Below are 14,048 nucleotides of genomic sequence, written 5' to 3'. Positions count from 1 at the left end.
GAGACAACATGGCTGCGGAATTTCAGAGATAGAAGACTGTCAGTAAGAGGAGGGAAGCTGATGAGACGAAAAGCCTAAGACTCTACTCTGTCCAAGAGATATATATGTATGGAGCCCCCCCACACGTGAGATGCATACTCCATACGAGGTCGGACAAGGCCTTTCTTTATGGGAAAGATCTGTGCGGGGGAGAATAACTGGTGGAGAAAATACAGAATGCCCAACCTCGAGGAAGAGGAGATGTGAAGCTTCCAGTTGAGATTTTGAATTTAGGATAGACCGAGGATGTTTGTTATAGAAGGTTACAACTGAGTGTTACCGAAGAATAGGGGCTAGGTATTTGGAAGATTTTGTCGAGTTTGTAGGTATAGAAATTGAGTTTTTGAGGCGATGAATGACACCAGGTTCCTCCTTCCCCAACCAATAATGATGGCAAGGTCTGTGGTTTTGCGTTGTGCAGCCTTCTGTCTGGAGTCTTGTAATTCCTGTTGGGAGGATCTTCTATTGAAACAAGTTGAATAATGCAGAGTGGAGTCATCAGCGTACGGGTGGATAGGACAGTTTGTTGTGAAAAGATCATTGATGAATAACAGGAAGAAAGTGGGGGATATTACGGAACCCTGTGAGACACCACTGTTGATCAATTTAGAGGAAGAACAGTGACCGTCTACCACAACAGAGACAGAACGGCCGGAAAGGAAACTAGAGATAAAGGTACAGAGAGAGGATAGAATCCACAAGAGGGTAGTTTAGATAGCAAAGAGTTGTGCCAGACTTTGTCGAAAGCTTTGAATGTGTCTAGCGCAACGGAAAAAGTTTACCGAAACGGATGACCAGGAGTCAGTTAGGAAGGCAAGAAGATCACCACTAGAACGCCCCTTGCGGAACCCATACTGGCAGTCAGATAGAATATCAGAAATGGATAGGTGCTTATGAATCTTCCGGTTAAGGATTGATTCAAAAGTTTTAGAAAGAGAGGAAAGTAAAGTTATAGGACGGTAATTTGAGGGACTGGAGCGGTCACCCTTCTTAGCCACAGGCTGTATGTAGGCGTACTTCCAGCAGGAAGGAAAGGTAGATGTTAAAAGGCAGTGACGAAGAGTATGACCAGGCAGGGTGTCAGCACGGAAGCACATTTTTTTTTAAGGACAATAGGAGGCACTCCATCAGACCCATGAGCCTTATGAGGACTGAAGCCAGAGAGGGCATATAAAACATCTTAATAACAGGCATAGTGAAGTCAGAGGGGAAATATGCCAAGAATCGTCCAGGGTGGAGGTTTTACAGAAAGTTTGGGGGAATAGTTCAGCCTCAGAAACAGATGTAACGGCGGTGCTGCCGTCAGGGTTAAGGAGAGGAGTTAAAGATGAAGTGAAATTGGAAGAGATATATTTTTGGCCAGGTGCCAGAAGTCGCTGGAAGAATTAGAGAAAGCAAGGTTGCGGCACTTTCTGTTCTGTTTTTACAGCTAAGGATGCAGCTCAAAGGCAACAAAAAGGTGTAGATGAAAAAAAGCAAATCGTTGGTCCTACAATAGATAAAAGTGAAAAGTGGCCAAAAGAGAGGTCAATTTAGGGTGAAGAGGTGTTTTGATACACTCTTCTTTAAAGAGGTCAAGTTGTAGGCAGGACGAAATACAGAGGAAGGGTGTTCAAGAGTTTACCAGTGTAAGGGATGAAAGAGTGAATATACTGGTTAAATCATGCATAAGGGGTTCGGACAATATAAGGATGAGCTAGAGTTGAAAGTCGAGTGCAGCTGGACCGCGAGAGGTGGGGAGGCATGCAGTTAGAAAGTTCAGATCAGTCAACATCAAAATATAGACAGAAGATAGAAAGAGATGCAACTTGGCGGCGGAATTTAAGACTGTCAGTATGAGGAGGGGAGTTGATGAGACGAAGAGCCTTTAACTCTACTCTGTCCAAGAGAGCTGTGTGAGTGGCCCCCCCACACTCGAGATGCATACTCCATACAAGGGAGGACAAGACTACTGTATATGCATAGCATCAGGAAGGGGGGAAATAAGTGTCGGAGACGAAAGAGATGGATGAAAGAGTTTTGGGTTAGTAGGATAATATATTTAGCACGATTCTAGCCGGAAATGTAAAGATCATGATTAGCAGGAGTTCGAAGGCTCTGATACCTTTATTAAATCAACTCTATATTTGGTAGCACGGGAACAATCGTGATCAAACCAAGGCTTTATAGGATGAGGAGTAGATAAAGAACGTGGAATGTTTGCCTCCATTCCAGAGACAATCACCTGTGTGGTGCGCTGGGCACAGACTTGAGGGTGTCTCTCCTGGATGCAGTATTCATTCCACGGGAAATCGGAAAAGTACATTCTCAGGTCGTCCCACCGAGCTAAACCGAAATGCCAAAAGCATGACCTCTTTGATGGGTCCTGAGGATACACAGGAGCGATAGAACAGAATACTGAAATAATGTTGTGATCGGATGAGCCCAGCGGAGAGAACAGTTGAACAGAGTAAGCTGAAGTGTTAGAGGTTAGAAAAAGGTCAAGCATGTTGGGCGTGTCTTTAAGGCAGTCGGGAATACGTGTAGGGTGTTGAACCAACTGCTCTAGATAAATGAGGAGAGCAAAATTAAAGGTTTGTTCACAAGGACTGTCAGTGAAAGAGGATGAAAGCCAAAGCTGGTTGTGAACATTGGAATGATGTAGATTTCAGTGAAAGGAAAGTGAGTTAAGATGTGTTCCACTTTGAAGTTCATGTAGTCAAAGAAGTTTACATAGTTGGTAGAGTTAGGTGAGAGATGAACAGCACAGATGTATTTAGTATTAGAGTGAAAATTAAGTATCAGCCAGATGGGGGAAAATTAAGAAGAGGCAAGGTCGTTGGCATGAGAGCAAGTGATGACGTTGCGAACCTATAGGCAACAACCAGCTTTGTAGTGAAATTTAGAATAGAGATAGAGGGAACAGAGTAGAAATTAATGTCAGAAGCCTCAGAAACTTCTAAGAGTGAAAATTTGAACGTAGACCGCGAATGTTGCAGAAGTTAATAAAGAAAGAGTTTAAGGAGTTATCGCGATACTTCTTAGGTTGAGAGCCAAAAAGGGAGTCCGCTCTGAGGCTGTTATATTATGCCATTTTGAATTTTAATAAATTTTCAAGAAAAGGTGTGTGTGTTGCGTGTGTTCAGCGTTGTGTGGAGAGTAAGATGATATGTCTTTAGAGGGCATGCTAAACTGCTCTCCGGTGTTAATGAGACAGTAGGGAAACGGAAAGTGAGGACACGGGAAGGGTCTTTGGTGGGCTTGCAGCACCCTCCTCGCTTCCCGTATGTACCTCACCGGGAGGCGTAATTCTTATCCTGGCCACTTCCGTCCCCTCCCCTTTCCCCTCTTCTGCAGTACAGTCGTAGGCAAATCAATTCCCGCCTCACCACACACCACACCACACCACACCAAGCTACACATCACACGTATCTTAAAGGAGTCGGAATCGGATATATTTTTACCAACTCCGACTCCGACTCTGGCCAAAAGTAGGCGACTTCTGCAACTCCAACTCCACACCCATGGATATTGACCCCCATGAATGTATCTCTTGTCAATAGGAGTCTGATAAAAATGAATAATTGCTTGATTTCTCACCAGATGTCTCATGGTAGTTTTATCACAGGTTTTGTTTCTGATCCTCGTCACTGTGCCTCTGGAGGGATTACTCGTCCATCTACGTGGAAACGGGAAACAATGGAGACTCAGTGTTGCTATGAACAACGTGCTCGTTGGGGCCTTTTCAGTAGCATGGAACCTGTAAGTCATCAGCTCTAGTTTAGCTTTGCAACGGAAAGAATGACATAGGAAAATAAGATGTTATTCAAAGCTAATGGAAAATTTTACCATTACAGCTTCTTCCTTCGTGGCCTGGAGCTCCTGGTTTACATCTGGTGCTACAATAACATTCGTATCGCCCACTTACCCTGGAATAGCTTCTACACCTATGTCATCGCTGTGATAGGCGTGGACTTCTGCACGTATTGGTGGCATAGGCTAAGCCATGGTAAAATTAAATTTGTTGATTTTAGGATACCTACATCATTTGACATTACTTGTTGACTGCAGGACAAAGGCCTTTCCTAACAGTCCACCTCGATGCCACACTTTTTTGTTCAAAGCTAGTCCACACAGTGGCAGGGGTGTGTGCTGGTGTCGTCTCCAGCACAGCGTTGGGCACGGGAAGCAAGGTTTAGGCAGGGGGAGGGACAGAGGTGTTAACCACTATCGTTCCCAGCCAATTCAACGTTACCGTGAAGGTGTTAAGCGGAGGTTCCAAAATAAACTCACAGTACACCTCAACTTGCAGACCACGTGGTTGCCTACTTGCCTGTTCAAGAACCAATATTCTGTTCGGAAACCGATGCGTTTATTGTTCGGATAATATATTCGGGAACCGATTTGTTCGGGCTTAGAGGTGTTCAACAGCATATTTTTATATTTTCCTCTTTGAGTGCTTCTTAGCATGCTCCCAGGACTCTCATTACAAGTTTTCTCTGGAGGTTGCAAACCCGTGGGCACTTTGTTGGGCCCCAGCCTAGAACTTGAGGTTATCAAGTTGCCACTTGGGGTAAAATTTTGAGTCAAATCCATTGATTTCTGGTGTTCTAGTCCACTTGGTTATTGCAAACCCTCACTTGGTGGTATGCTGGCTAATCTCAGGCAACACGTGGTCTGGAATTACTTCAAGTCGGGAAAAGGCACCATTGTGTAAAAAAAAATAAAAACAAATATATATATATATATATATATATATATATATATATATATATATATATATATATATATATATATATATATATATATATATATATATATATATATATATATATATATATATATATATATATATATATATATATATATATATATATATATATATATATATATATATATATATATATATATATATATATATATATATATATATATATATATATACATATATATACATTCGAGAAACTGTGTTAACACTGAACAAAATCTCGTAAAGAACGCCACTAAGTGCCGGGATCGGACCCGAGGCTTTTGATCAATTTCGATCCCAGACACTTAGTGTCCTTCATTACGGGATTTTTTCGCAGTTATTACAGTTTCTCGAGTGCACATGACTCAACTTTTCCGTGGTGATAAAGTGTCTTGTCATCTTTGACTGTGCTGAACACGACTCTTCTAGTACATACTGTGATCATATCGATGCAAGGTCTTGTGCTGGATGAATAATCTTACACATGTTCGTGTTGAATCAGCTTTTTACTGAGCAGTAGAAATAATATTAGTGTAGTAGAAGTAGTAGTAGTAGTAGTAGTAGTAGTAGTAGTAGTAGTAGTAGTAGTAGTAGTAGTAGTAGTAGTAGTAGTAGTAGTAGTAGTAGTAGTAGTAGTAGTAGTAGTAGTAGTAGTAGTAGTAGTAGTAGTAGTAGTAGTAGTAGTGGTAGTAGTAGTAGTGGTAGTAGTAGTAGTAGTAGTAGTAGTAGTAGTAGTAGTAGTAGTAGTAGAAGAAGGCTTGGATGCCAAGGGGTGGAAACACCTCCTCAGTAAGAACATCTTTATTAATCCAGCTGTGGATCTTCGCGACGCAATAGCCGCCCTAGCAAGAAAATTGGCGTCAGAGAATTGCCAACACCTCGAGCCTTTGATGGCCTGCCGGCTCATCCCGCTGGATAAAAAACCAGGCTGTCGCCCCATCGGGATAGGGGAGGTGCTCAGGAGGATCATAGGCAAGGCTGTCATGGAGGTGGTGAAGGACGACGTGAGGAAGGCGGTGGGAAACCTCCAAGTGTGTGCGGGTCAGCAGGCTGGATGTGAAGCTGCCATTCACGCTGTCAGGAGAATGTTCGAAGACCCAGAATGCGAGGCGGTGCTGATGGTGGACGCTGCAAATGCGTTCAACAACATCAATAGGGAGACAGCACTGCACAACATCAAAATCAAGTGCCCTATAATCGCCCAATATATTGAAAATACATACAAGGAACCTGCCAGACTGTTCATCAGCAGTCATAATGACCAACGACTTGGAGGCCCGGTGGCCATACAATCCTCAGAGGGCACCACCCAAGGGGACCCAGTGGCCATGGCAATGTTTGCCCTGGGAATGATGAAGCTGCAGGACATCATCCGCCATGAAAACACCAACGTCAAACAGGTGGCGTATGCGGATGACCTCACCGGGGTAGGAAAGTCTGCAGACCTCAGGAAATGGTGGGACCTCGTCAATGAACATGGCCCTAAAATAGGGTACCATCCCAACGCCACGAAGTCTGTGGTGATTGTAAAACCAGAGGCATACGATCGGGCCAAAACAGCATTCCAGGGCAGTAACGTGAAACTGTCAGTGACTGGAGAAAGACACCTCGGGGCAGCCATTGGAACAGCTGAATACAGAACCGAATATGTGAAAACGGCTGTAAAGCGCTGGGAGTCCGAACTGCAGAGACTGAGCGAGATCGCCAAAACAGAACCGCAGGCAGCCTACGCAGCATTTACGTACGGTGTCAAGCATAAATGGAACTACCTCATGAGGACAGTTCCTGATGTTGCTCCGTTACTAAAACCTCTGGAAGATGCTATCAGAAACACCTTCATACCGGCGATAGCAAATGGGAGATGTCCCAGTGACCAGGAGAGAAGATTGCTGGAGTTGCAGCCAAGAATGGGTGGGCTCGGCATCACTAACCATCAAAATCTTGCTGAGTCTGAATTCTGGAAATCAATCCGAATCACAGACTCCTTGACAGGATATATTACCAATCAAAATGAAAGGGGTGAAGACAACCTCAAGATATTAGGTCACTAAGGAATGAAATCTCCATAAACAGAGAAGGAAAACAGAGAGACACTCTGAGTGACCTGATGAGAGAACTCCCAGAAGACACAAGGAGGAGGACAGATATTGCACAGGAAGTGGGCGCTTCAAACTGGCTAACCACACTACCTATCAGGGCAAAAGGCTTCAACTTAAACAAAAAGAATTTACTGATGCCCTTGCCCTCAGGTATGGCTGGCCAGTGGATGGGCTCCCAAACATGTGTAACTGTGGCTCACCCTTCAACCAAAATCATGCCATGACATGCAAGAGAGGAGGTTTCGTCTGCATGAGACATGATGAAGTAAGAGACGTAACAGCTCAGATGCTGAAAGAAGTCTGCCACGACGTGACTGTGGAACCCATGCTGCTCCTCTGCAAGGCGAACACCTCGCCAGACGCACCGCTAATGTTTCGAACGAAGCACGAGTGGATGTTAGCGCCAGAGGGTTTTGGACTCGTGGACAAAGGGCATACTTTGATATAAGGATCTTTGATCCCATGGCCCATTGCCACAGAGACCTGACCCTTGATGCAGCCCACAGAAGAAACGAACAAGAGAAGAACAGAGCATATGAAGAAAGAATACAGAATGTGGACCAGGGCTCCTTCACCCCGGTAGTATTCACGACGGCAGGAGGGATGGGACCAAGGGCGCAGAGCTTCTACGCAAGACTCGCCGAAACACTGGCGGATAAGAAACAACAGCCAAGAAGCAGTGTGGTCGCCTGGATGAGATGCAGGCTGTCAGGTCAGCCTTGGTCTGCCTGAGAGGAACCAGGTCACCTGCACCCAAAACCACCCGCATTGCTGACCTGGACTTTGAGGCGACGGTGGTTGATAGTCGTATCAACCACAAGCTCTGTTAGCTTAAAAATAAAATGTTTAGTAAAGTTTGTAATATTAAATAAAGATGGTTGTCGGCCACAGTCATTGGCGGGGTGGGGCCAATGAATTGCTTTGTGAAAGGATATGAGAAAATATACCGCTCACAACGCAACTCTAATAGATGGAGGCCCGTAGTAGTAGTAGAAAAAGAAAAAAAGTAGTAGAAGAAGAACAAGAAGTAGTAGTTGTAGTTTTCGTTAAATATATATTTAGTTTTACAACTCTCCTTCGAAGGATTTGATGATGTCTTTCTAGTTTCTATAAATGTAGTACGAATGTTAATGATGTTAGTTACTTTATTCTGTAGAAGTTGCTTTTCTCTGGGCGGCACACTCTGCGCATCACAGCGGGGAGGATTACAACCTCTCCTGCAGCACTCGTATTTCAGCCCTTGCAAGACTTACAAAGTAAGAGAATCAGCAGCTGCTTAATATGACATTTTATATTAATATTTGACATTTTCCAGACACCCAAAATGTTGTTGCCTCAATAGGTGGATGTACTTTGTCCCCTTGGGAATGCTGGGGGTCCCTCCCTCCATCTTCGCGATGCATGTGCAGCTGAACTTTGCGTACGGATTGTGGAGTCACAGTTTGATGACTCTAATATATCCAAGATCATCCCAGGACTGGGGCAACTCATTGAGTTCATCATGGTGACTCGAGCAATCACAGAGTCCACCAAGGTAAAGTCTCCTTTAATATGGTATTTTGATTTATTTCTTTATCATATGTTTAAAATGAACTTACTGCACCCATCATTATGAGACAGATGTAAATAAACGGTTTTTTCTTTTTTTGAGTTTATGAATATTCAGATATTTCATTTTTTTTCAAGTGAGGGGTTAAAAAAATATTGTGTGAATATTGACTATACTCCCACTTTGTAGGTGTGAATAAATACGCTTTGGACAAAAACTATGGCATGCTTTTCATCGTCTGGGATCGGATGTTTGGTACATTTGCCGAGGAACGCGAGGACGAGCCCATCGTCTACGGCACTGTGTCTCAGATGGACACCTTTCATACACTCGGCCTTCAGGTTATAAAATGTTTTTACCATCTCACTGTTTTCTTTTAAGATACATGTTTATGATGTTGACAGATGTATGAACTTGTTCTTAGATTTCTATATTTCCATCAGCTAAAGCCTTATCAGCAACTGTATCAAAAGATGAAAGCAATGAAAACTGGCGGTGACAGATTGCGGACTCTGTTCTACGGACCTGGCTGGTCTCCAGGCAAGCCTCGCCTTGGGGCGGAAGAAGACATCCCTGACGTAAGACTTTGTGATATTATTCATGAATACTGTGCACTTTTTCACAAGCTATCAGCCAGCAGTGTCTCAAAAATGCAACTTTTTTTTATCAAAATATCAGACTTCTGAATCTGATACTCTGCATTATTAACATTCCAGGTCCATAGTACATTGAACTGTCGATATGAAATTGGTTAGGTACTTACAGTACATAAAGCTGAATTGAAAGTTATACTACCTCAATCACAGCATCGGACCCCTAAAACTTGCTGGTTATGTTCCTATGTTTTCAATTGCATAGTTTATTTTAGGCTTTTACCTAATGATACTTTCACATCTGCCAGCAGGGCATCCACGCCTCCACTGGGATTTCCTTTGGTCCAGTCTCCATGTTGTTTTTCATTCTTTTAAGTGCCCTCTCCAATTCTGCTTTCTCTTCAATTCTCGTGAGACCTGGGTATGGTGTAGAAAGATAGATAGATATGTAGATAGATAAATAGACATAGATATACCCTTTTCCTCTTCGTCAGCTCTATTAAACCCGTCTTTATACGAGGTCGCTGTTCTTGATGAGCCGCCTCCACCTGACTATAGCCTTTCATGTTGGTATCCAGGTCCTGCTCACCCGTACTTCCATAGCCAGTACTTTCTTCTCGTCACTTTCTCCATGTCGCCCCATGACGTGCCCGTACCATCTATGTCTTGCCTCGTGCGTCTTCTTTTAAACCACCACCACCATCACTGTTCCTCTGATCCTTGCATTGCTGATTTTGTCCTCTCTTGTCAAGCCGCACATCCAGCGCAATATCCTCATTTTTGCTGCCTCCACCCTCCTCTCGTTTACTTTCTCCACAGGTACTGCTTCAGCCCCGTACGTTATCACTGGTCTTACCACCGTTTTGTACACCTTCCCTTTTAATTTCACTGGCATTTTCCTGTAGCACATTATTCGTGATGCGTCTCTCCAACTTCTCCATCCCGCTTAGATTCTTCCAGTTATTCCCTATCTTCACTACCGTCTGCTGATATGGCTGATCCCAGGTATTGAAATGCATTCACCCTCCTCAGCTCTTCACCATCCAACTTGATACTTTCATGTCTATCCTGCTCTTGTTCTGCACACATCATTTATTGTATCTTTGTTCTGAATCTTTGTTCTACTTATTTTCATTCCTCTACCCTCTAATGCTAATCTCCACTCGTCATGTCTGCGCTCTATCCTTTCTTTTGATTCACTCATCAAAACATTATCAGTGGCATACATTAAGGGCGGCGGTGGCTGAGTGGTTAGCGTGCTGTCCCCGCGTTCGCCGCGTCCTAGACGAAGCGGGTTCGAATCCACTGCTATCACCTGGGATTTTTCAGTAACCGCCGAGTGCCCTAAGACTACCCACATGCTGTCCTGAAGACCACCCATCAACCCGGACTCTAGAAGAATTGCCAAAGTGAATCAAGAATGAGATCCAGGGGGCAGCATGGACCAAGAATAGATGGTGCCACTATAAACACTTGTCTGAGCCATGACGGGCTGGGGCCGACCACCAGCTATAGGCCAGACCGTACAGAAAAATCATGTCCCACAGTGCCCCCTGTCTTAAAACCTCTGTTGAAAAGGAAGGGGTTCAGTGCAGTGCCCTGATGTAGCCTAACATTCACTCTAAAAATGTCTTCCATACCTATTCCATCTCTCACTGCGTCTTGACACTTCTGTACATTTCTTTGACCAATCTTACATTTCAGGTACCCTCCTCTCTCTCAAACACCTCCACAATTCCTGCCTCGCGGTATTCTGTCATAGTCCTTCTCTAGATCTACAAATACCATATGTAGTTATTACTGTTTTTCTCTGTACCCTTCTATCATTGGCTCAATATGAATATTGGGTTCATTGTTCCTTGACCAGGCATGAAGCTAAACTGACCTCTGGACACCTCCACCTCCATCCTCAATCTCTCTTCCAGTATCCTTTCCCAGGCTTTCATTATGTGAAATAATAGTTTAATTCCACGATAACTCCTGCAATCTTGTACATCTCCTTTCTTTCTCCTTAAAGATGGGTACCAGGACACTCTCCCTCCATTCATCTGGCATCTGTCCCTGCTCCTCTATCTTACACATAAGGTTCCACAACAAATCCACTCCCACATGACCCGGGGCCCTCCACGCCTCCACTGGGATTTCATTAATTTTGGTCCAGTCTCCTTATTATATTTCATTTTTAAGTGCCCACTCCACTTCTACTCACTCTACACTGCTCGTGAGACCTGGGTATAGTATTCCATCGTCCTGATGCTTCCGTCGGTTTTCCTCATTCAAAAGGCTATTGAGGTACTCCTTCCGTCTCTCTTTTGTCTTCCTCTCGTAAGTTAGTGCCACACCATTTGTATCCTTCGTCTGCTTCATATGATTCCTGTATTTTTTCGTCTCTCCTTCAGGTGTTTTCAGCTTTCCTTGCCAACTTCTTTGCACTCCTGTACTCTATCTTATCCTCCTTTGCTCACTTTTTTTCTTTGTCTCCTTTTTCCTTTTCAGTGCATTCTTAGCGTTTACTCCTCACCACCATTATGTTCTACTCGTGCGTGGCTTTCCAGATGTTTCTCAGAATACTTATCCGACCATTCCTCTCTCTGACTGCATTCTCCTTCCACCCAGCTTGTATTCTCACTATGTCTATATTCACTCTATCAAGCACCTTGGTCTCTTCCCTTCCTGCATTAGTGTCGTCCATCTGATCCTCTTTTCATACCCCGTCTTTCTTTTTCTAGGTCTTTTTAACCACACATCCATCACTAGCAACCGGTGTTGTGGTGCTACGTGGTCACCTGGTGTAACCTTGCAGTCTTTCATCTCTACCAACTTTGATCTTCTATGTATAAGATGACCTATTTGGGTGGACTTACCTCCATTTTTATATGTGATCATATGCTCTTCTCTCTTATAAAAAGAAAGTATTAACTATTGCTAGGTGAGCCCAATGCTGATTACTCATGCCTGTTACTTTCTTTTAAGATTGTGAGAAGGGAACAACTGGAGCAGTCCTTGCCGTTTTGGCTTAACTTGTACCTGGCATTTCAAACAACTGTCGTTGTTTTTCTTGTGAAGGATATGGGAGTAAGAGTTGAGGTAAGTCATAATATCAGTAATAGTTGTATAAATAATGAGTTCCCAATTTAAATAGCCTGTTATGAATAGAGCAGCTGTTTGCTTACAAAACAGGAAAGTTCCAATAAAAAAAGCTAGACGGTGGTACCATATCCTCGAAACTGTTTATGGTGTAGCTAGAAAAATTAAAAAAAGAAAAAAAAAATCTTTACTAGAGGAGTAAAGGATTTGAAATAGGAGACGAATACTTCAGTATATTTTTATTTGCAGATGAAAATGTTCTTATCAGCAAATTTTGTGGCAAATTGCTGCATATGATGAATGAACTACACATGAAAAATCTATTAAATATGGTTTAAGATGAATATCAAAGAGAAGAAAACAATGTTCAACAATAATGCTATAGTCAAATAAATGGTCGTCCAAGAGGAAGCTAGAAACCATAAATCTATATGCGTACTTTGAAATACAGATAGAAACATATCCCTCACCAGGATAAGAAATATAAAGACATATGAGATGATCAGGAGTGCATTTGAGAAGCTGGGTAATATACTGAGAGAGTCTCCACCTTTGTGCTAAAACGAAGGGTTTACAGTCAGTGCTTTCTTCCTGTCATGGCATACCGGTCAGGTTTGGACATTGACTAAGTCTCTGGGAAGGATATGAAGAAGTGTTGGAAAAGAGATGGAGAGATTGATGGTGAGGATCACTGTAATGGATGGGAAAAAAATGTGAATGGGGAGGAATGAAGCAATAAGTAGATAAGAAAATAAAATCAAGAAAAAGCAATGGATATAATACATATGTAGGAGTGAGGAGAGCAGATAGACAAATGTGATGGACTGGGAAAAAAAAAGACTCAAAGGGACCATTTAGCAGATGATGTATTGAAATTAAGAAGTTTACGGTATATAACATTAGAATTGGGAACTAGAAGAGCAGAACAAACTAATGAAAATAATTGGGAAAGGCAATATCCTAGAGAGGAATGATACATACATACATAATTACATACACGTATATTTTCTCTTTCAGACATTTGGTCTCTGGCTGTCATTTGTAAACTTCGGCATTATTTTATCTGCATGTATATCTCTGGGGGCTCTGCACGATTCCAATTATTACGCTGTTTGGCTGGAGCCTGTCTGATAATCTTCATGGTGGCCTCTCATCTCTATCCTATGTTGAGCAGTCATCTTATCACCACTTGGGTATCAGCAGTTTGTTTAGGCAGCCTCCTGTTTTGGCCATTGCTCAGGGATCACCTCCACTCCTTGCATGCCAGTTCTACCTCAGCTCAAAATGGGGTTGTGAGGAACAAAACAAAATGATCCAACTGTAGAATTTTGTACTCAAAAGAGGTGCAGAGGTGGAGGTAGAAGCGAGGATACCAGCTGGGATAATATAAAAGAAGGCCTGGGGATGGTGTGTGGAGGAAGACAAGAGAAGGATGAACATCAGGGAGGAGACAACCTCCACTACTCACACAGCAACGGTTCTGCAAATCTGAGCAAGTTCAAGAGGCACAAATGTCATCTTTCTGCAGCATCTGAAATTATGACATCCAAAACATTTTTGATAAGGAACTGTTCCCCTAATGAAATGATATGTATGTACCCTTGGGCATGTATGCTTCACCATATAAAGTGTCCATTATTTTGAGAACAAGTTTTTAATTGATTTTTCCATTGAACATTCTTCTTCTTCTACACCCACCCACACACCCACACACACACAGCAGCAGCAGCGGCCGTAAACAGACGCACCAAAACAGCTCCTAATTACATTCATCGTTATGTCAAAGTTTACGGCTTTCCAGTCATCTAGCAACTAATATCTGTTGCCTGAAAGCCTTGACCACACTACTAGGGATTGCAGTGGCAAGAGAGAACTGCTACTTTGCACAGTAAGGTAAACAACACGATTGGTGTGTGCAGAAGCTAGCAGACGACAGGACATAAACAAACATA

At 43.0% G+C, this 14,048-nt stretch overlaps 1 long non-coding RNA gene across 1 annotated transcript; it reads left to right on the top strand.

Annotated features, from left to right (window-relative positions):
• The first annotated feature begins 8,584 nt into the window (after positions 1-8,584).
• On the top strand, positions 8,585-13,222 carry LOC126989983 (uncharacterized). Its single transcript, XR_007743928.1, has 4 exons — positions 8,585-8,757; positions 8,860-8,994; positions 11,983-12,096; positions 13,114-13,222. It is a non-coding gene; the product is annotated as an uncharacterized LOC126989983 (long non-coding RNA).
• The last annotated feature ends 826 nt before the right edge of the window (positions 13,223-14,048 follow it).

The sequence above is a fragment of the Eriocheir sinensis genome, unplaced genomic scaffold, assembly GCF_024679095.1.
Source record: "Eriocheir sinensis breed Jianghai 21 unplaced genomic scaffold, ASM2467909v1 Scaffold140, whole genome shotgun sequence".
NCBI classification, from domain to species: Eukaryota; Metazoa; Arthropoda; class Malacostraca; order Decapoda; family Varunidae; genus Eriocheir; species Eriocheir sinensis.
This window is presented reverse-complemented; position numbering and strand designations above follow the sequence as displayed.